Source organism: Miscanthus floridulus, chromosome 6 (assembly GCF_019320115.1).
Source record: "Miscanthus floridulus cultivar M001 chromosome 6, ASM1932011v1, whole genome shotgun sequence".
NCBI lineage: Eukaryota > Viridiplantae > Streptophyta > Magnoliopsida > Poales > Poaceae > Miscanthus > Miscanthus floridulus.
In genome coordinates, this window is record NC_089585.1 from 120,500,062 (window position 1) to 120,525,121 (window position 25,060).

Here is a 25,060-nt window from a genome sequence, read left to right on the forward strand (position 1 = left end):
CTGCCGCTACGCTACAACCTCTGACCCCTCGTTTTTATGCATCGTACGTCATGTGGAAGCGGTAGAATGAACTCGCCCTCCTCCATGAAATGCTTGGGTAACTCAAACGTATACAGGGGCACAGACGACTCTCGACCCAAATTGGCATATTCCGCAGCATATATGATAGAGTCATGGGATAGTAGAAGAAATCTGAGCGTGTCATGACCTTGTCTGTATGCTCGGAGTCTAGACGGTTAGAAACTTAGAATAGAACCAATCCCCTCGTTATCTCCTGGATTGGCTGGATAGTACTCCTAGTCATCGCATGCGAGACGCTTTTAGTGTGTCGTAAGACGGTCTCCAACAACCGCGACCTAAAATACAAGACTTATTCGTCTTTCGAATAGCGCTAGAGGCAAAAGGTTCAATACCTATTTTTGACGTTCTTCGGATAGCGCTATAGGTAAAAGGTTCAATACATATTTTTGGTCTTCTCCAACAACAAGACCCAAGACAACAATTTCTACAAATAAGTCTCCAGGAGAGAGGATACTCAGATTTGGGTTATGCCTCTCCTGGCACCAAAAATAGGTCTTCCATATAGGTACTCTGTTGGTGGCTATATGTATTGTGTTGAAGATCTATTTTTGGTTTGGGTTCCGCAATGAGTCTCCTGTTGGAGACAGCCTAAGGACAGAAATAAGAGTATTGCTGTTTATTACTGAACAAGGCATTTGTAGTCCAACGGTTAGGATAATTGCCTTTGGAGCAGTAGATCCATTTGTAGTCCAACGGTTAGGATAATTGCCTTTGGAGCAGTAGATCCGGCTTCGACTCCCGACAAACTTATTTTTGCTATATAAGCTAACTTCTATGTTTTTCGGTGATGGGTAGATAAACTAAGTTGGTGTTTGGATTCAGTGACTAAAATTTAGGAGGTGTGTCGGGAGAATGTTGCATGTGGTGTTTGAATACTAATAAAAGCATTAGCATATGTTTACTGTAGCACCGCGTTGTCAAATCATGGACTAATTAGGCTTAAAAAATTCGTCTCGCAAATTAGTCGTAAACTATGCAATTAGTTTTGTAATTAGTCTATATTTAATACTTCATGCATGTGTCCAAACATTCGATGGGACAGCGACTAAAATTTAGGAGGGGCAACCAAACACCACCTAATCAACTCAACCGCTTCAAAGATTTAAAGCCTAGTTTTACTAGTTTTTTTACTGTTCTGTCGCATCAGGTTCAGACTTCAGACGGTTGGTAGGTAACGGTGTTATGGCGTATACGATTTTCAGGCCCAGTTTAGCTTGGGCCTATTCATCCAAGTCCCGCAAATGGACCTATGACCTGTGGTCCGACGAACCCACACTTCGGCAAATTGAACGGAGCTGTCTGCCCCGTTGTTACGAGCTGTCCCATTCTTCCTCCAAAAAGAAAACAGAAATGTTACTTTAACATAGAAATTGAAAAGTCAAATTAAACTGAATCAGAAAAGGTATATAATCCTGCAAGGACAGAGGCTCCGACCTACTAGCATTGGCACCAGCCTATATTCTCTGAATCAAGAGCAATGCTGACCAACATGTTGCGTGTATGGTTTGGTACTTTGCAAGTTTGGATCTGACGACAACTGAGACGCGAACTAACGCGTCAGGATTCAGCGTCCTCCCTCCTCCGTATAATTCACCTTCTTCATCTTTAATGTTGTTTAGATCCACTAATACTACGTAATAGTTAGCAATTACTAAACAGACTTATTAATAGACCAACTACCTATTGGCCAGTCTCAATAGGAGTTTCATCGGTGTTTTATTTATACTTAATGAGCTGACACATAAGCACTTTTAATGATGTGGTAACATTTTTAAGAAAAGAGAAGAATTGAGTTTCATAGGGATAAAACTTTATTGGCATAGTTATCAACTCTTTATGAGTAATGAAATTAAATATCTATAAAACTATATAATGAAACTCTCCATTGAAAGTGGGGGTATTTTATCAATGTTTCATTTCATTCTATATGACATGACAGCTTGGAAACTACACTACGAAACTCTTCACTGAGACTGGCATTACTTAGAGCTCTGCTTACTAGTTTCATTAGCAGGTTTAGGGTTCCATAGATGCTAATAGATATCAATATAGGGGATTCAAACCGGTCCTAAAATAAATGCGTTATGTCACAGCAAAACTTGTAAAAAAAAGTGCAAGACATGAGCACGGCTCGTGCTGGCATTGTAATGCGTATAAATCGTATCCGCTCGGCGCTCGCCAATTTTCTTACTGCTGAGTGCCCATCGACTGATCGAGCCGACCAACTGATGCTCATCCGAGGCGGCGGCGGCGGCTGCGGTACAGGACGTCACATGATCGCGCCAGGTTTTGGTTGAACGGAGGGAGTCGCCACTCGGCAGTCGTCACCAAGGGTCAGTTTAGTTCCAAAATTTTTGATAAAATGGACACGGTAGCATTTTCGTTGTTATTTGACAAATAGTGTCCAATCATATTCTAATTAGGCTTAAAAGATTCGTCTCGTGGATTTCGTCTAAACTGTGTAATTAATTTTATTTTTTATTTATATTTAATACTTCATGCATGCGTCTAAAGATTCGATGTGACGGAAAATATGAAAAATTTTGCAAAATTTTTGGGAACTAAACTGGCCCCAAATAATTTCACGGCGAAGATGAGGTGAGGTACAAGGCTCCAGGCAGCGCAGCCTTTGCAGCGTGCAGCCTTTCCACCGTCCACCGTCACGTGGGCGGAGCATGCGGCATATTCTTGTTTGACATGTTGGTCGATGCTGCTCATAACGGACAGCAGCTCAGCAGGACCAGCATTAGCAGAGGCAGAGTGCTGCGTGCGGTGCTATTGCTGAGCAGTCGGTGGTCAATGCAACTAGTACTGTGGCAGCTCCTGGATCGAGCACTAAGCGCGCCTTCCAACCTCCTAATTAAACACCTGTCCGGAGGTAAAATCGGCAAAGATTGTTCCTGTTTTTTTGCGCGCGCCAAGATACTATTGCCTCTTGGAAGTTGAAACCAGGAAAAACAACATGTCACTACACTACACTCCATGGCGGGTGGCGTCCCTGCTGCTGGTTGCCATCACCCTCCTCCGTCCTCTCCGTTCGTCACCCGTTGCCCTCCAACGTACAGTGGCAGTTCGGTAGTCGCCAGCTGACAGCCCAGCCGTTGCAGAGGCGGTTCAGGGGAGCTGTAGATCCAGACAAAACAGGCAAGTAAACGAATTCGATCTGGAAAACCTGTGCGCCAGCACGCATGCCCCTGTTGCGTCGTTGATTGTCCTATTGCACGTACAGTACGCGGTGGCGGAGACACGCAATAATTTCACAGCGCCAAGCCAACCAGACTCGTATGCTTACCGGGAAAGCCAACATGTCATGAGTTACTGTCCTACGCCAACGCGTGTCATACTGCTCGTAGAAAGGTGCTGCGGCTAAAATATAACCCTAAAAAGAAGAGGCTACAGGGTAACATTACAAATTTGGAGCCTTTTCAACATTTGTATACAAGAACTACTAATGATATGCAAGCTATCGAGACACGTCTTCAGAAATGGAGCTTGCTGACAAGACTTAAAACACTCATCACTGGTAACAACCTTATAGTTTTGTGATTAGGTTTTGATCCACACACACACACACACACACTTCCAGGCTTCAATGCCAATCACACGGATAAGGTGACCCACGAGCACTGGGACAGTGTGGTGGGGTTTGGACTGAAATATTGAATGGACGGAGGGGAGGACAAAGCTAAGCTCACATGTTTGCCATTAAGAAGAGACTTTTCCCTGTGTGCCCTTATAAAAGATCGTAATTCCTTGTGTGCCCCTGAAAAAATTCAGCGGTCTTCAGCGCCACTACTTCAACTTTTTCGTGTCATCCATGCCACTTCCGTCAGTTTGGGCTCTAACGCCGTTAAACTGCAGGTGTGAAAAGACGAAAATGCCCTTAAGTTCAAATATGTTATTAATTTTTTTTGAGCATCTTAACGACTTCAAATGAAAAAACTCAAAACTAGAAAGTTGTAGATCTCGTCGAGATCTATAATTTTCATATAAATTTTTTTTTCATTTAATTTCGCAAAAAAATAATATGATTTTTCTAAGATATATTAATCATATCAAATCATATTTTTTTTGCGAAATTAAATGAAAAAAAATTATATGAAAATTATAGATCTCGACGAGATCTACAACTTTCTAGTTTTGAGTTTTTTCATTTGAAGTCGTTAAGATGCTAAAAAAAATTAATAACACATTTGAACTTAAGGGCATTTTCGTTTTTTCACACCTGCAGTTTAACGGCGTTAGAGCCCAAACTGACGGAAGTGGCATGGATGACACGAAAAAGTTGGAGTAGTGGCGCTGAAGACCGCTGAATTTTTTCAGGGGCACACAGAGAATTACGATCTTTTATAAAGGCACACAGGGAAAAGTCTCCATTAAGAAACAGCAGGGGTACACTCTCCGTATAGAACAAGAGAGAGAAGACACGCACGCGCTGGGCCATGCATGCTTTCTGCGAATCAGCACCGGCCACCGCGTCCGACGGCTGAGGGCCGGCGGACCCCTCCGCTCTCACGCTCTCCCGTATTCACCTTGCGAGCACTCCATTTCCATGAAACTTGGACATGCTATGTTTATGTTAGGGTGACACTGTGACAGGGCCCATCATCTTTTAGTGATCATGTTTGACAAATATTTTTTTTGAAACAAGATGTTTGACAAATATTCATACATCGCAATCATGCTCATGCTCATCGATCAACTCTTTTGGTGCAAATTCTCTCCTCCAGCTTCTGCAAATCCCGGCCGATGTGTACAAAGTCTATTTATAAAAGCACCTGGTTTTCCATCCTATATCAAGTTACGCAGTCTATGTGATGATTAATGAAGCAACACATTTTTTAACATACTTGATGATTTATTTAGTTTTATTAGGCGACTCATGTTTCGTGCTCAAATAAAGAATATATTCAAGATTAAAAGGAAAGGGTAGCAAAAGACAATTAATTTAGAGGGGAAAAGCAAATTTTTCCCAAGCATTTACCTCAGTACTACCTCTGTCCTCCTAGAAAGGATACAACTCCAGTTTTGGTCCAAGACAAACTATCTTAATTTTATCTAAGTTTATAGAAAATAATCACTACACTATGACCCACTTTTCCCTACGGTTATGTGTTGGTAAATCATAGTTTTTAACTACACAGTATCTGTTGGCAATTGTATAACTTTTTAGTGTCAAATAAAGTGTCGCCAATAGTACTATAAGGCTACACGTTATATGTTGGCGTTTCTCCTTTTGACAGAAAAATTGTCGGCAAAAGTTTCTAGACAGAAGAAGTGTCAGCGTAGCCTAGAGAGGCCACTGTCCAAGTGTCGCCAAAAGAGTGCTCTCAAGCACCAAATAAATGCCCCACGATCGACCGGGAGCGCGGAGACGGACGGAAGAAAAAAAAACACCGCGAAAATACAACCATGCACACGTGGGAGCCAATTACTAAGCCCACTAAAAACTTGTTGCCTTCCACTGAAACTCTCCCCAATGTTTTCACAACGCCACACAGCCATGAAAAAGAGAAAGAAAAAACACCCGCAGCACAACAGCGCCGCACCGATGCCAGTCAGTCCCCTGCCTCCGTGCGCCGCCACACCGCCGCCGGTGCGGCCACAGGGATCCACCGACGCCTCCGCCACCGGCGGTGGCGAGCGAGACCCTTGTCGCCGCTTCTGCAGTGGATCTCCCACGAGGCGTCCTCCAACGATGGCGGTGCATCCAGGTTCGTGTGCATCACATCCCCCATCTCATCCTCTACATCATGCCCTTCCCCTCATCCCCATCCCTTTCTTGCTAGGGTTTGGGCACACATTGTGCCACCAACGACGCCCCCGCCGACGGCCGGCCATCCACCACCTCAATCGACGGATCCGCCCGCCGCCACCAACGCCCTGACTCCTCATCGGCCAACTGACACCCACCACCGCTGGATGCCCCCAAGTGGCCACCGCCCCCACTCTCATCTGTTGGAGATCCACATCTGAGCCCCACGAGCCCCATTACGCCACCCGTGCTGCAGTCCCTGCCATTATAGGTTCTGAGCTCGACCTCTGTCCGTGTGAGATCTTGATGGTGACTTTTGTTGAGATCTTGTTCTCCCTTTGATTCGATTCTTTAGGTATGGGAGCAACATACTTGTTTCCTTGGATCTGGGAGCAGCTAGTACTAGTATTTTGATGAATGCAGTATACATAATACATCTAGATGTTCCAGTTGAGCGGCTCATAGGTGGTTGGGTTTGAAAGGAAGGCAGAGGAGGCCTTTGAAAGTGCATTTGCCCCCTATGTGGGTTTTGGTGTATTGATGACATCCAAATTAGGGACTAATGTGATCTTAATGAGATATGTCGCAGCTATTAGTCCCATGAAAGATTCAAAGAGTTGATAAAGATAAAATGGTATCCCTCAATTCTTAAAGTTGAAAAGGCGGACGAACTCAAAACGCTCTCCAAAGGTTTTAATTTTGTTTTTGAGTTTAGGATCCACCGCACTATAAAGAGGGATGCAAATTTAGTTGGTCTGAGGAAGATAGAGTGCTCAAGCATTAAAATAAAATCAAAAGAGAGACACTCTAGCACTCCACGAGCATGTAGATTAATTTTCTATGACTGTCGGTGTTGGAAGTCCCGACGTAAGCCGGAACTCCCGACAGTCGGAAGTCACGACTCTTGCCGGAAGTTCTAACTCCTAGTCACTTAGCCTACACGGTGACTGTGGATGTCGGAACGGAAGTCCCGACCTAAGCCGGGAGTCCCGGCATTGGTGGTTGTTGATGCAAAAGTGGATCTGCAAACACAAAGGGCTAATACCCGAATCGATATCCAAGGCGTGCCAGTCGATTTGACCTATTAATCGACAAGGATGAAGATACGAGCACTTTGGTCCTGACAACAGCGATACGCCCGGAAGTCATGGCCAAGAGGTACTCATGCGGAACTCGAGGATCGCCGAAGGTCGCACTGAAGCGATGCAGCTCGCCGAATCAATGAGAACTCGTAAAGAGAAAATAATGCAAATTGACGAAGTCGCCGAAAAGTAAGTAGATGTAAATAGTAGTAAAAATTGGTTTTGATATTGATTGATATCTCTAATTACATTGCCTCTCACTCCATATTTATACCCTGATCTAAAGAGACACAACCAAACACAACTAGGACACCAAGCCCATATCTAAGGAAACACGTGACTCTTACATGAATCATACTCTAACAAATATAGAAAAGGAAATCAACTCCTATCTATTTCCCTGTCCGCCTCAATTACGATGGAAATCTCACCGTCCTCCTTCCCATCGGCATACCCCCTGTTTCATCGGCAGTAGTCCTCAAGTCTTCCTTCATCAGCATACTCCTTGTTTCATCGGCAGTAGTCCTCAAGTCTTCCTTCATCGGCATACTCCCTGTTTCATCGGCAGTAGTCTTCAAGCCTCCCGTCTTCAAGCCTCCCTTCATCGGCATCGACAATGACACCTTCAACCTCATCGGCAACGCCCGAGTCTAAATCAACCTCTCCATCGACCATCACCAGCTATCGGCAACCATCTTTACAAGCTGGCTTTCATCGGCTATCAAGTATATAGTAACTCTCTCCTTGCCGATTAGTCCACTCCGATTATTTTGACACGTGCAAAAAACGGTGTCAACACATGCCCCCCAATTTCGGAGTATAAAACCATTAATGCTCCGAAATTTACTCCAGATTACCGTAACTCATTCTCCAAGCCAAAACCTGATCCGTTATCAAATCCAATCAAATCTAATCCTGATTCACGCACTTCAGTAAATATCGCACAATCGCCAACCACTCTTGCCTTGATTATGGTTAAGATACCGAAACAATAACCCATCGGCAAGATCTTAACATGATAATGCTGTCATTTTTAGAATTAAAATATCCTGTACCGATATCTCTTCCAAGTCATGATTACTTGCCATCAACCCATCTGTACAATCCCCTGATTATCGTGCGAACAGTTACCATATCCATCTGAACCACTTCAACCTACATGCGTGCGGTATAGAGATAAGTCCAAAATACCCCTACTCCAAGCGGCTTATAAATAGATTCCTCTGGAACACTCGTCTTCTACCCTCAGACTCTAATTTTTGACATTTTCTCTTTCCGGTGACGACTCCGACGAACCACTGCACGACCTCAACCAACAAGAACCCTTCTCTAGCATTACCTCAAGTCTCTGGCTCATGCCCTCACCTTCCTCAAGATAATGGCAATCAACTTCGACGTCCCCGCGGTTCGCTCCACTTCCATTACCTTTACTTTGATTCCCCTAGTTTTTGCAAATCCATACAGTTGGTGATTTCTTTCTTTTGTTCTCCGGATCCTTCAAACTTAGGAACTGCGCAACAAATTAGTTATTCCAACCGATCAGCCGCATGTCCAATGCCTAGGACCAATGGGCAACCTAGATCCAACCGATCTGATTAATGCAGAGGTTAACAGAATCCCCTTTAGAGCCCAAAATTTCTCTCTGAATTTATGGAAAGACACATTTCGATCTTGGCCCAAAACCACCAAAGGGTGGAAAGATTGGTACTTGAGGGTTAATAGATCGATGCAAGTATACTGGGCAGAACGGAAGTTAGACCAATGCATTAGGTTATCTATTGCCGATATGCAGAAGAATAAATCGATGATGATTGCAGCTGCTTACTTCTGGTCAGACACAACAAACACTTTTATGTTTGGATATGGCCCATCTACTCCTACACTTACCGATGTCCACATGCTCACTGGCTTGGATATTTCAACTGCCGATGAAGGCTCCATTTATGGTAGAAAATCTGAATATAGGGTGAATACCCGCAACATCGGCGGTTGGACGGAATACATTCAAGAATACCAGAAGATTGGGACACTTAACCAGAGGGAACATGCCACATTCTTGAATATGTGGTTAGAAAAATTTATCTTCTGTGGTCGATTAGTAGGACCAACCAACGCCTTCCTCCCCGCAGCTGAACTTTTGGCTAATGGTGTAAGGTTTCCTCTTGGCCGATATCTTCTGAGCTCCACTTATCATCTTCTTCATCAAGTGTCTCAGAAACTTTTGCTTGGCGAACCCATCGGCAACCTAGGAGGCCCGTGGTGGTTTATCAACATGTGGCTGAATGCCCATATGCACAAACGTCTGCAATGGGACTTTTTTGCCCAACAATTCCCATGAGAAATTGCTGAAGACCATGTGCTTGGGGATGATGAATCAGCAACACGCTCACCCCTCAATTTTGGTGAAGCCATAATTGTCCTTCCTGGAACAGAGGCCAATGAAGACCAGATCGGCAGATTCTTCCAGAGCCTCTACAATGGTCTTTCTTGTGATCATAGGGCCTAGGTACCTTATATTGACGAAGAAAACAGATTCCCCCTTCTTTTCAACTTTGCCGATGACACTCTCAATCAGGATAAGGAACTCATGATGGCCATCATTACTCCCAGGGTAATCCTAGTAAATACATTTGGTAGCGGGAAAAACACCAGCATTACGTATGAATTTTACAACCCATCGGTAGTATCCCGTCAATTGGCTTTTGGGCAACTGCCAATCAAACTTTGCTTTGCCAATGTGATCAAACCCAGGGAAACAATTACCTGCGGAACAGATTAGAACAAGGTAGTACAACTCTCCCCCGATGCCGATACTACAGATGTTGATATATCCACCTGGATGCCAGTATCTTTCATCACCGAGTCATATAAGCAATGGTGGCGAGAATGGAAGGAACAACTGTTTGCAACATCTGTTCACACATATCGACACATGATCGACCCTGAATATGCCATTCCCGATGACGCAGTAAGTTCCTTTTAGCTCCCTTTCGCTTTTTCCTTTCATATATCGGTAACTAACTCTCTCGTGACAGGTTAACAACCCAGCACCAACTATGAGCAAAAGTGGGAAACCCTTCGATCTTCGGCCTGTTTCCCCGATATCACCGATCGGCTACAACGCTCCCACCTTAGCCGCTTTGACTCACCAGAAGATTTGTACCAAGACCATTACCTCCAAGTCCAAATTGGCTACAGCCAGGGCCACTCCATCGGCTGCTGCTACAACCTTGGTCAAGGCATTCAAGGTAACAACCTTGTTTATTTCTACTCATGCCGATCACAAACTATATTAACATTAATCACCAGGGGGTAAGAGCTGCTGCTGGATCGTCATTGGTAATTCCTCCGATATCAAGCACCACTTCTTTTGACGAACCTTCAGAGGTATCTTCTTAACTTTACATTTTATATGTTAAATATCATACCTTACACTTGTTTTGCAGCAACAATTGGGTACATCGGCAAGCGTACCAGATGTCCAAGCTTCACAATCAACAAGTGCCGATGCCCTCCAGCCAATCGTTGCCAATGCCCAAGCAAAGTGCAAAGCTTTAACAGATGCTGAAGCACAGCCAAAACGACAAAGATCCATGCCGATCCCTACATTTGCCCCAATGTCATCGGTCATCATACCTCAAGAGCCAACCACCGATGAAGTCACAGAGTATATCCCATCGGCAAGCTCAACCGATCCCCCACACGACATACTCCAGGTTGCTTCCTCTAGTCAAGCACAGGAAATCGCCTTGAAACAGGTAAACCGATTAACCTAGCTGATTTATAATACTCATACTTATCCTTAACTGACCTCCTTTCCTTTTCCTCAGGAACAAGACTCCCCAAACAGCCTATTCTCCTTCGCTATTGACGTCTCTGACGATGATGGAGAGGAAACAAGTTCTTCCCTTGCACTAGGAACAATATCGGCAGAAACTAAGTCTAGGTTGGAAGCTCTCCTGAACTTGCTACAGCATGATACCGCCCAACTGGTAGATGACTCGGACCCCGCAAAGGCAATTTTCAAAACAATCCATGGCCAGGTCCCTGCCGATGTTGAAGAAGTACTCTTCCCAGCAGCCCATTTAGAGAGTCGCCAACTACAATATCAACGGGTTGCTCAATGTATTGCCGATAGAGCAGCTCAGGCTCAACTCAAAGAAGAGATGCTACAACTAAAACAAATTGCCGATGAGAAGCACAAGGGCATCGGCAACTTGCAGACTTCGGGTGCTGAACTTAAGCAGAAAATCTTGGATTTATCAGCAAGAAAGATGGCTCTATTGGCTGAATTGAAGAAAGTCGATGCAGCCTTAACTCATGCTCAACAAAAAGAAAGCCAGCTACCCAATGCCATCAAAGCCCTTCAGCAAGAAAGAGATATCCAGGCTCGCAAAGCTTTGGCCATGAAGAAAAAACTCAAGCCTATGGAGGGTACTGCCGATGACGATATCAAAGAAATGGAGGAAGCCGAGCAGATTCGCCTGCGTGCGATATTAGCTATCCAATCCTTGTTGAACTTGTAATCTTGTTTATTGCATCGGCACTTTATGAGACATTGACATCCTTGCATAATTCTAGCCGATAGGACTGTTATCGGCACTTATACTTTTATGCATCCATCCAGATACTAGGGTAATATTTCTTTAAATATTTTCCATTTAATGCTCTAGGAAACACAACCCCTTCGAGGGTTTCTAGAATATATGCGTTACTAGGAACAAACTGATTTATCCGATATGGACCTTCCCAATTAGGAGACCACTTTCCAAACTTTGAACTTTTAGTCCCAATCGGTAAAACTAATTTCCAGACCAGAGCTCCATTGGCAAACTCCTTTATCTTCACCTTCTTGTCATACCATCTGGCTACTCTTTTCTTATTTTCTTCGATGCTAATTAAAGCCCTTAACCGATGACCCACCACATCTTCCAACTCATCCTTCATAAGGGTATTATAATCATCGGCTGTCAGCTGATTTTGAGAACGTATTCGCCTAGAGCCAATTTTAATTTCCCAAAGCAATACTGCATCGTGTCCATATACTAACTGATAAGGCGTTACTTTGGTTGCACCATGACATGACATCCGATATGACCACAAGGCTTCATTTAATACTGTATGCCACCTCCTAGGATTTTCTTCAATTTTGCGCTTAATGAGTTTGATAATCCCTTTGTTAGAAGCCTCAGCTTGACCATTAGCTTGAGCATAATATGGAGAAGAATTTAAAACTTTAATTCCCATACCTACAGCAAACTCATCAAATTCTCCTGATATAAACATAGTGCCCTGATCGGTAGTGATAGTCCGAGGAATACCAAATCGGTAGACAATATGCTCTTTCACAAAATCAATCATATTAACCGATGTCACCTTTTTTAAAGGAATTGCCTCAACCCATTTTGTGAAATAATCGGTAGCAACCAGAATAAATTTATGTCCTTTACTCGATGGCGGATAAATCTGACCAATGAGATCAATAGCCCATCCCCGGAACGGCCACGGTTTGATTATAGGGTTCATAGCCGATGCAGGCGCTCTTTGAATATTACCAAACTTTTGACACCCCTGACATCCTTTAAAATATTTAAAACAATCTTCAAGAATAGTCGGCCAATAGTACCCATTCCTTCTGATCATCCACTTCATCTTGAAAGCCGATTGATGCGCCCCACACACTCCTTCATGAATTTCACCCATCAAGCTTTTTGATTCATCACTGCTGACACATCTAAGTAAAACTCCATCTATAGTTCGATAATATAATTCATCATCGAGGAGCACATACTTAGTAGCTTGGAACCTTATACGTCTCTCAACCTTTCTATATGGATCCTTTAAATAATCGACAACCTCCTTCCTCCAGTCATCGGTATCAACTGCCGATGTTAGCACTTCCTGAATATGCTGATACCCTGAAGCATGCTGAGCTAGTCGATTAGCTTCCTCATTATGCAATCGAGAGATATGTTCAAGACGAAAATCTCTAAATCCTTTCAACAATTGCAAACATCTTTCATAATACGAAATCAAAGCTTCACTTCGGCATTCATAAATTCCAGTCAATTGATTTATAACTAGCATAGAATCACCAAAGATTTCAACAGCATCGGCACGTATCTCCTTCAGTAATTCTAACCCTTTTATCAAGGCTTGGTATTCAGCCTGATTGTTTGTCGATGTAGCAACAATCGGCAATGAAAACTCATACTTCCTTCCTTGAGGTGAAATCAACACAATGCCGATACCTGCTCCTTCACCGCATGTGGAACCATCGAAGAAAAGTGTCCAAGGGGCAATCTCCAGAGAGTCCACTGTATTACAATGCTGAGTAACGAAATCAGCCATAACTTGCCCCTTAACTGCCTTGGTCGATTCGTAACGTAGTTCAAATTCTGATAATGCTAAAATCCACTTGCCGATTCTACCACTTAATATCGGCATTGACAGCATGTACTTGACTACGTCGTCTTTGCATATGACCGTACATTCGGCAGATAACAAATAATGTCTCAATTTGACACAAGAAAAGTATAAACATAGACATAATTTTTCGACGGCCGAATACCTTGTCTCAGCATCCACTATTCTTCTGCTCAGATAATAAATAACACGTTCTTTCCCTTCAAATTCTTGAATAAGAGCTGAACCAATAACAGTATCATCAGCTAACAAATACAACCTGAAAGGCTTCCCGTGTTGAGGTGGAACTAGCACTGGAGGATTTGTTAAATATTTCTTAATTTCATTGAGGGCTAACTGCTGCTCAGCTCCCCATACAAATTCCTGATCGGCCTTCAATTTAAGTAATGGACTGAAAGCCTTGATCTTACCCGACAGATTAGATATGAATCTTCTAATGAAATTAATCTTACCGATCAAAGATTACAATTCAGTCTTATTGGCAGGAGCAACCACCTTGTTAATTACATCAATAGACTTCCTACTGATTTCGATGCCCCGCTGATGCACCATAAAACCTAAGAATTGACCTGCCGATACACCAAATGCACATTTATTAGGATTCATCTTCAATCCATGCTTCCTTGTACACTCCAGTATCTTTCGTAGATCGGCTAGATATTTTGTGATATCTTCAGACTTAATCACCACATCATCAATGTAGATCTCTACTAATGTGCCGATGTATTCATGAAAAATAAAGTTCATAGCTCTCTGATAAGTAGCGCTGGCATTTTTCAAACCAAACGTCATAACTATCCACTCAAACAACCCCACATGACCTGGACATCTGAAAGCAGTCTTGGGAATATCTTTTTCAGCCATGAATATTTGATTGTAGCCTGCATTACCATCCATGAAGCTGATAATTTGATGTCCGGCTGCAGCATCAATCAACAAATCAGCAATCGGCATTGGATAGCCATCCATCGGTGTGGCTTTATTGAGATTCCTGAAATCAATACAAACACGAAGCTTTCCATTCTTCTTATAAACATGAACCACATTAGAGATCCACTCTGCATATCGACACTGCCGAATAAACTTTGCCTCAATTAATTTAGTTATTTCAGCCTTAATATCAGGAAGTATATTAGGGTTGCATCGGCGCGCTGGCTGCTGATGTGGCCGAAATCCAGATTTGATAGGTAACCGATGTTCAACTACCGATCAGTCTAACCCAGGCATCTCAGTATAATCCCAAGTAAAACAATCTTTATACTCTTTTAACACATCAATTATTTGCTGCTTACACTTGGAATCTAACTTAGCACTAATAAAAGTAGGTCTTGGCCTATCACCATCACCGATATCTACTTCTACTAAATCATCTGTCGATGTGAACCCTTGACCTAATTTTCCATCATCGGCAAACCTATCCATTAAAACTCTTCTTCAGAACCGACTGCTTGGATCGGTGGAATTTCATAATCAGCAACTCTAAGGAACTCTTTTTCCCAAGCTTCTCCTGATATGCATTTAGTTCGCTCATAAGTATCTGACTCTGCCGACGCGATGATATAAGAAGAATCACCAGGGACAACCACAATCTTATCCCCAATCCACTGTACGAGGCATTGATGCATTGTAGAAGAAACACAACAATTAGCATGAATCCAATCCCTCCCTAGAAGCAGATTATATGCACCCTTGCCGTTAATAACAAAGAACATCGTCGGCAAGGTTTTGCTGCCGATGGTCAATTCAACGCATACTGTCCCTTTAGCCAGTGACACATTGCCTTCAAAATCTTTCAGCATCATATCGGTTTTGGTCAAGTCTTGATCTCCCTTACCAAGTTTCCGATACATCACATAAGGCATAATATTAATCGCAGCCCCTCCATCAATAAGTACCTTAGACACAGGCTGCCCATCAACTCTGCCCTTCACAAACAAAGCCTTAAGATGCTATCTCTCGTCATCGGTAGGTTTCTCAAAAACAGCCATCATTGGATCTAGTGTCAACTGAGCTACTTGATCAGAGAGAACAACTTCTTCCTCATTATCAGATAGTGCCAAAAATTCCATCGGCAACATGAATACCATATTAACATCTGCCGATGGACCCTTATTTTTGTGTTTTATCTGCCACTGCTGATGACCGGACCTCTCATTGGAGGAATTTTCCTCTTGGTATAAATCCTCCTGACGCTCACGTTGCATCCTCCTTCTCTGTGTCTTTGTTAGACCCTCCGGGCACCATCGAGGAAACTTGGTTTTCCAAACCGGCTGATAACAGGTCCTAGTCGATTCTACACGGCGTATATTAGGGTCCCTGTAGAATATTTCCTCATCGGGAACTCTTGCATTTGCTATTTCCTCAAGCTCCTCTTGATTCCTTGGAAAATATCCAGTGCGTTTACCAAGCCTTTCATGTACACTAAGTCTGCCCCCAGCCGATCATGCACTGATGCTCTGCTTCTGATCGGCTCATTGATAAATAAACCCTAATTGCCAGGTTGAAATCTTCTTTCTGACCGATTGACCCCATAATAACCATTGCACTCAGGGCAATTTTCAATAGTTGGCAATTTAATACCTTCTTCCCAGCAATGGATAAAAAACGGGCACCTTCAATGATCTTTATGCCGATGCCATTCTTCCCGACGTCTTTCTTCTTGTTGTTGTTGATATCGATCATTACGCTGACGCCAACCCTCCTGCTGCCTTCGATGAGTAATCACAATGCCAGGTCGAGGAGGTTTTTTTGGAACTACTGCTTTCTCCCAGCAAACCCTTACTTTTTGCATCATCGGTAGTTATCCGATGTTGGGGATCCACTGATGCATTTTTCTCAGCAGCCTCAGACGTCAATACCTTGGTCTTCCCTTTGGCCTCCAACGTATTTGCTGGAAAAGGGTGTTGATCAATTTTCATCGGCCTTTGGGCATTGGAAGTACCAAACTTAATTCTCCCAGATTCAATAGCCGATTGTAACTGTTGCCTGAACACCTTGCACTCATTTATACTATGTGAAGTTGCATTGTGCCATTTGCAGTACAAGATCTTCTTCAACTCTTCTGCTGATGGGATCACATGATTAGGTGACAGCTTAATTTGGCCGTCTTGAAGCAGAAGATCAAATATTTTGTCGGCCTTGGTGATATCAAAGGTAAACTTTTCTGGCTCTTTTTGACCAAAGGGACAAGATATCGGCTTTTTATTCTTAACCCACTCAGCTAAGCCGATAACTGGTTCTTCATCAGAATCAGAATCTCCTACTTCTTCAACAAATGATACCTTTTTACTCCAATTCTTTTTAGGTTCAAAAACCCTAGTATCTTGATCAGAGATCCTTTGCACAAGATGACTGAGGCTTTCAAACTCCTGAGAAGCATATCTGTCTTTAAGATGTGGCAATAACCCTTGGAAAGCCAGATCGGCAAGCTACCGATCATCCAGCACCAGACTGTAGCACTTATTTTTTACATCTCGTAGTCTTTGCACAAAGCTCTCTACCGATTCATCATTGTGCTGTCTTAATTTTACTAAATCGGTAAGCTTCTTTTCATGGATTCCAGCAAAGAAATACTTATGAAATTGTTTTTCTAGATCAGCCCAAGTAATAATAAAATTTGGTGGTAATGAAATGAACCACGTAAATGCCGATCCAGACAAAGATGATGAAAATAATTGAACTCTTAATTCATCTCTGCTAGCTGCCTCTCCACATTGAATAATGAAGCGATTGACGTGTTCCATTGTTGATGTGTCATCTTGCCCGGAGAATTTAGTGAAATCTGGTACCTTGTACCGATTTGGGAGAGGAATTAATTCATATGCAGGAGGATATGGAGTCCGATAAGAATAAGTATTGACCTTGGGCTTTATCCCAAACTGATCCTTCATAATTTCCGCTATCCTATCGGTCCAAAAAGCATCAGCCTCCTGATGACGAACTGGCTGAATTTCTACAGGAAGTGCCTGCTGATATCCCTCCACATATCTTTGTGGCCCACGATCTCTAGCAATCGGCATATTTGCCGTTACTTGTGGTCCATTAACCTGTTGGAAAGGATTCATCGGCTGTGCTACCGATGCTTGAGTCTGGACACCAGCTTGCATATAACCCTGTTGAATCCCTGCAATCTGTTGATTTTGCTGAACTGTATGTTGAACAGGTAACTGTCCTGACCAACCATTATTAGAACCCATCGGTACAAAACTTACCGATGGCTGGTAATTTGCTGACATTGTTGGATAATTATAACCAGCTTGAGGCATAAACTGAACCCCAGTTTGACTCATAACAGGGGCTTTCTGCTGCATCGGCAGTAAGCTTGCCGATGGATTTGAACTGGGCATTTGAACCAAAGGCATCTGGAAACCCCCTGGAGTTGGTTGCACAGTAGTTGCTGTGGCATATTGAGGCACTTGGGCCATCGGTGAAACAGCCGATGGTATAGGAGCTTTTCCTACTGCGTCAAACACTTGAGGTAATCCAGGATTGAAAGCAGATGACTCCGGAGGCATACCATATCCCCACCAATTAGTAGGAATCTGGCTATTCTGAGACATAGGGCCTGACATAGCTGATGCCGATAGATCTGTACTAAGCTGAATTTATCCTCCTGGTAGTACCGAATCTGATCGTATCGGTGTAGATTGAATATTAGGTAAGCCTGCCGATACTGGAGAAGAAGTAACTTCTGTACCCACAACGGCCGAGGGAGCCGATGGAGTATTGACAGATGCCGGCTCTGGTTGATGATAGGTAGGCCCAACATAATGCGATGACGCTTGTCCTTCTTTGAGAGTTCGAACCACAGCATTATGAACAGTATTGGACAACACATTGGAATGATTAATCAAAGCATGATTTACTGCAGAATTAACCATCTCTTGAAGTTTACCAGGATTGGAGTCAAAGGTAACCTGCTGAGGCAATGGCAAATCTTGCTTCTAGATGACTTGTCCACTCTTGTTCAGGCTAAACGATTTCAGACAAAGCTGCCTGTATTCTTCTATGGCCTTTTCCATAGCCTGCCTCTGCTCTTCCTTAAGATCTTCTTCTGATACCACGATAATGTTCCCCGCATCGATCTCGGAATTAAACATATTGATCGGATTGGTTTGTCCCACCAGGCGTGCCAAAAGATGTGTTGATGCAAAAGTGGATCTGCAAACACAAAGGGCTAATACCCGAATCGATATCCAAGGCGTGCCAGTCGATTTGACCTGTTAATCGATAAGGATGAAGATACGAGCACTTTGGTCCTGACAACAGCGATACGCCCGGAAGTCATGGCCAAGAGGTACTCACGCGGAACTCGAGGATCGCCGAAGGTCGCACTAAAGCGATGCAGCTCGCCAAATCAATGAGAACTCGTAAAGAGAAAATAATGCAAATTGACGAAGTCGCCGAAAAGTAAGTAGATGCAAATAGTAGTAAAAATTGGTTTTGATATTGATTGATATATCTAATTACATTGTCTCTCACTCCATATTTATACCCTGATCTAAAGAGACACAACCAAACACAACTAGGACACCAAGCCCATATCTAAGGAAACACGTGACTCTTACATGAATCATACTCTAACAAATATAGAAAAGGAAATCAACTCCTATCTATTTCCCTGTCCGCCTCAATTATGATGGAAATCTCACCGTCCTCCTTCCCATCGGCATACCCCCTGTTTCATCGGTAGTAGTCCTCAAGTCTTCCTTCATCAGCATACTCCTTGTTTCATCGGCAGTAGTCCTCAAGTCTTCCTTCATCGGCATACTCTCTATTTCATCGGCAGTAGTCTTCAAGCCTCCCTTCATCGGCATCGATAATGACACCTTCAACCTCATCGGCAACGCCCGAGTCTAAATCAACCTCTCCATCGACCATCACCAGCTATCGGCAACCATCTTTACAAGCTGGCTTTCATCGGCTATCAAGTATACAGTAACTCTCCCCTTGCCGATTAGTCCACTCCGATCATTTTGACACATGCAAAAAACGGTGTCAACAGTGGTTCTGCTGGCCGGCTGTCTGCGCTCGTCGAAACTCCCGACGTACGTCAGAAGTTCCGACTATCGAAAGTCCCTACCCAAGCCAGGAGTCCCAGCATCAGCGGTGCTGGCTAGTTGTTTAACTACACACGTCAGAAGTCCCGACGTTTGCCAGGAGTTCCGACATTGACTTGCACGTGCGGACTTCTGACCCCTATGAACAGTGTTTTCTATTAACGTCGAAAGTCCCAAGATCTGCGTCGGAACTTCCGATGTAGATCTGAACGGTTAGATTTTTACTTAGGGTATAAATAGCCCTCTCTTCACTTTTTACTGTTACGGACTCATTTACAGCTGACCCACTTCATGCTAAACAGCTCCTAAGCAACTAAAGCACCCCTCTCCTTCCCCCTTTGCGCTAATCTTCGATTCCCTTAGGGTTTTGAGTGAAAGGAGAGTGGATTAAGTGAGAGCATCACTTTGGCAAGCTTGAGCACTTGATTTCTTCATCAAGCCGATTGATTTTGTGTCTATTACTCTCAGGGCTTTGCCCCTAGCTGGCTAGGCGTTGCCCAAGAGCTTCCATCTTGTGGAAGAGCCTTGCAAAGTTTATATCACCCTTCAATTTCTTAGTGGAAAGCTCAAGTGACCTTTGTGGTCGCATTGAGAGAGGCAAGGAGATGGAAGAGATTCGGACCTTGGTGGTCACCTCAACAACAAGGACATAGGAGCTCCTTTGTGGAATTGCCGAACCTCGGGATAAATCCTTGTGTCCCGCTGCTTGTTGTTGTTGTTGTGATTGCTAGAGATTACTTGTATTTGTTTGTCTCTTTCTTTCCCAAACTTCCATTTTAGGGTTTGGACTCGATCTACGGATTGGAGGCATTACAGAGTCAAGGGAGTGACCCAACATCTTCACCAAACCACTAGGAAATGAGATTGTAAGATTATTTATCCGTAAAGTTAAATTTGGCTCTGCTTTTATAGTTCACATAGGCGTTGGAACTGCTGATGTTTTCGCTGGAACTTCTGACAACGTCGGGAGTTCCGACCCAAATGCCAGGACTTCCGACATTGACTGATAGATTTGAACTTAGTATTTGTAGTAAATTTTTAGATATGCCTATTCTCCCCCCCCCCCTCTAGGCATTGTTAGATCCTTTCAATTGGTATCAAAGCAAGGTCTTCTCTTTGCGCTTCACCGCGTGAGAAGAAACAATGTCGGAGTCCGACAAGATGCAAGTTGTTGTCATCGAGATGGCCAAGAAAATAGCCAAAGAGTTGATGGGTGCTCAAGTCAAGTTCTTTCAATATGAAATGAAAAAGATGCAAGATGAGATGATCAAGATGAAGAAAGAATTGAGCAAGAAGGTTGATGATGCAATAAGTGACAAGAATGAAGCAAACAAAGATGTCGCTAGTGATATTGGAGCCAGTGAGCATGCTCATGGAAAGGGAATATATTCAAACATGAGCTTTGACTATAGACAACTCATAAAAGGTTCAACACTACATACTCCGTCCGTCAACATTGGCAAGCCAACTCACTTTGATGGAATAAAATACACCGATTGGTCTTACAAGATGAAGATGCATCTCATTGCCGTAAGACTTTGGGAAGTTGTGGATGTTGGTGTGATGATTCCTACTGATAAAGATAGAGAGATAACACCAGAAGAAATGCACAACCTCCATCAAAATGCACAAGCCATAGCATTGCTTGTGTCAAGCCTAGCTCCAGATGAGTTTAGAAAAGTGAATGGAATGGAAAGCGCAAAACAAATTTGGGATACTTTGAAAATGTCATCTGAAGGAGATAAAAGTGTGAGAAAAGACAACATTGAGTTACTTCATGGTGAATTGGAAAGATTTGTATTCTTACAAAATAAAACAATACAATCCATGTTTGATAGGCTCATGGCATTGGTCAACCACATAAGAGCTCTTGGAAGCACTGAATGGGATGACAACAAGGTTGCTAGAAAGATGTTGAGAACCTATAGAGCCAAGAACAACATGCTAGCGTCCGTGATCATGGAAAGGCCTGGTTATGATGAGATGACACCTCAAGAAGTTCTTTCAAAACTCAAGCATCATGAGTGTCTAGATGAAGATGCAATCAATGCTCACAATCAAAATCCTAATGCAATAGGATTCAACAAGAGTGTAGCCCTTAAAGCAACTTAACAACATGAAGATCAAGGTTTAAGTCAAGAAAAGAAGAACAAAGTGAAGGATGATTCCTCAAGTGGAGAAGAAGATTCTAATGCGGAGGTTGCATTTGTGATTAGAAATCTTAGAAAGTTTATGAAGAAGAAAAGCAACCGTAAGACCTATGGTGATGGAAAGAGAATGTTCAAAAAGAGATTTTGCTATGGATGTGGTCAAACCAGTCACTTCATAGGTGATTGTCCTAATGAGAAAAAGAAACACAAGCATAACAAAGATGAAGACAAGAAGAACAAAGGCAAGAAGAGAGGTGAAGCTCATCTTAGGGAAGAATGGGAGTCAAGTGATAGTGACTCAAGTGATTATGAGAAGAAGAAGAAGGGAGCCGCAAACATCGCCATCCACCACTCTTCTTCACCGACCATGATCTTCCTCGACTCAACTTTACCACCAAAACTCTTCCCCAACCTATCTTCACCACCGAAGCTCTTCTCCAACCTCATCGACAATGACTACTATACCCCAACTTGTCTCATGGCAAAAGGGGAGAAGGTACATACTACACATGTTTCCTCTAGTGATGAGAATGATAGTTGTGATGAGAACATAGAAGAAATTGAAGCAACTATGATAAAGAAATTTGGTAAAAAGGCCTTCACTAAAATAAAAATGCTAATGAAGAAATTAGAGAAGAGGGATAGATGCTTAGAGATGTAAGGAGATATAATCACTCAAGAGAGAGAGAAAAATCTTGCACTTGAAGCATCTACCGTCAAGAAAAAGATGAAGGTTGAGAAGTTAACCATAGAATTGTCTTTAGCCAATAACTCAATTGGGAAATTGACTAAGGAACATTCCTCGGTTAATGATCAAGTAGCTAGCCTCAAGAATGAGAAGAGTATAACTCAAGAAAGCCTCACAAGCTTGGAAGAAAAATATTGAAATCTTGAGCTAAACTATAGTACTCTTTGGGCTAGCACTTTAACTTCTCCTAAGGCAACCGAAGACTCTAATGTCTCCACTAGTGATGGTTATAAAAGATGCTATAAAATTAATGTAAATGCATATACAACTAACCTTGTTGAGTTAGAGAAGAAAGACAAGGAGATTCATAGGTTGAAGATGATATTGAAGAATGGGTGCAAGTGTCAAGAGCAATCCAACAAGACTATATACAATAGGTATGATAGAAAGGCCAATGGAAGGAACATGATCAATGGTGTGCCTTGTGTGAAGTTCAACAAGGGCGTTGCTCTTGATGAGCTTATATGCAAGGCCAACAACAAGGTCTACATTCCAAAGATCCAACCTACAAGTACCAAGACAATCATGACAAAGCAATCCGATGTCCCCAAGCCACAAGCACCACTTCCACGGTGCTATGCTAGTGACTATATGTGTTGTTGGGGCAAGGATGGCAAGATTGTGGTTAAGTATGTTGGTGCTCAAAAGAGAAAGGAAATTATAAGAAGTGTTTGGGTGCCCAAGTTTTATGTGACTAACCCCCTAGGACCTAAATCTTTTTGGGTGCCTAAAACAAAAGCTTAATTTGTCCTTGTAGGAATATTCCTCTGGTGGAACAAGTTGGGTGTTGGATAGTGGATGCACCAATCATATGACCGGAAAGAAGGACATGTTCACATCATTGCAACCAAGTCATGATCAAAGTGGAAATATTATGTTTGGTGACAATGAAAAATGAGAAGTCCTCGGTTTGGGTAAAATTGCTATATCAAATGATAATTCCATTTCAAATGTTTTACTTGTGAATTCGTTGAGATACAATTTGTTGTCCATCTCACAACTTTGTGAGATGGGTTACAATTGTCTCTTTACGGATAAGGGTGTGGAAGTCTATAGAAAGGAGGATTCCTCTATTGTATTTATGGGTCATTTAAAAGGGAAACTCTATCTAGTTGATGTCACATCAAATAAAGTAAATCTTGAGACTTGTTTAATGGCAAAATCTAGCATGGGTTGGTTATGGCATCGCCGACTTGCCTATGTTGGGATGAGGAACTTGGCCAAACTTTAAAAAGGCGAACACATCCTTGGACTAACAAATGTTTCTTTTGAGAAAGATAGGATTTGTAGTGCATGCCAAGCGAGAAAATAAGTTGGAGCTAAACATCCCGTCAAGAATATTGTGACAACCGAAAGGCTATTGGAGTTGCTTCACATGGACATATTCGGACCCGTCGCTTATATAAGCATTGGTGGTAACAAATATGGTTTTGTAATTGTTGATGATTATTCTCGTTTCACTTGGGTATTCTTTTTGCGTGAAAAGAGTGAAGTCCAAGGTATCTCCAAGAAGTTTGCAAAAAGAGTCCAAAATGAGTTTGATGTCAAAATCAAGAGAGTTAGAAGTGACAACGGGATGGAGTTCAAGAACACCAACATTGAAGAGTTTCTTGATGAAGAAGGAATCAAGCATGAGTTTTTGGTTTCATACACTCCACAACAAAATGGTGTTGTGGAGAGGAAGAACTGAATGCTCATAGAAGCCGCAAGAGCAATGTTGAATGAGTACAAGACTCCAACTATTGGGCGAAAGCGGTCAACACGGCATGTCATGCCATCAACCGCTTATATCTTCACAAGAAAAGAGAAAAGACTGCCTACGAACTTCTAACAGGTAAAAAGCCTAAGGTGCACTACTTTAGAGTTTTTGGATCCAAGTGTTTCATACTTAACAAGAAATCCAAAAGCTCAAAGTTTGCACCAAAGGTTGATGAAGGTTTCATGCTTGGTTATGGTACTAACGAACATGGATATCATGTTTTCAATAAAACCACATGTTTGATTGAAATCATGGTAGATGTGACTTTTGATGAAACCGACGACTCTCAAAAAGAGCAAGTCAATGTTGAGATTGTAGGTAATGAAGAAGCTACACATGAAGCAATCAAGAAGCTTGCCATTGGTGAAGTAAAGCCCATCGAAGATGAAGATGAAGACCATGTTGTGCATGATGATCTTGATCCAAACATTCATCATGTTTCATCCAATGAACATGGTGAAGCTTTCGCAACAAGAAATAATCAAGATGGGAGATCAAATGAAGCACAAGCTCATTCTCATGAAGATGGTGTCAACAATGAGCAAGTTCAATCTCAACTCAACAATGAAGAAAGAAGTGAAGTCAACCCTCCACAAGCTCATGATTGTGATCCTCCAATCGATCATGACCATGATGATGACGATGATGGCCCCATCCAAAGATCAATTGTAAGGTCAAGATGGCAGACTAGAGGGGGGGTGAATAGTCCTTTCTAAAATTAATTGCGTCGGCTAACCAAAACAAGTGCGGAATTAAGACTATCGGTCTAGCCAAGACTATACCCCTCTATCTATGTTTTCTATCACCTTCCAAAGATACTAATTAAGCAACAAAGGTGCCGGGCTAGCTAGAGCTCTCCTAACCAATTCTAGAAGCAAGGTCACACAAACCTATGCCACTAGTACTTTAAGCAACAGAGGAGCTCCTACACATGCTAGTAAGCAAAAGCATAAAGTCACCTAATGCTCACTAACAATGCTCAATAACAAGGCAACCAATG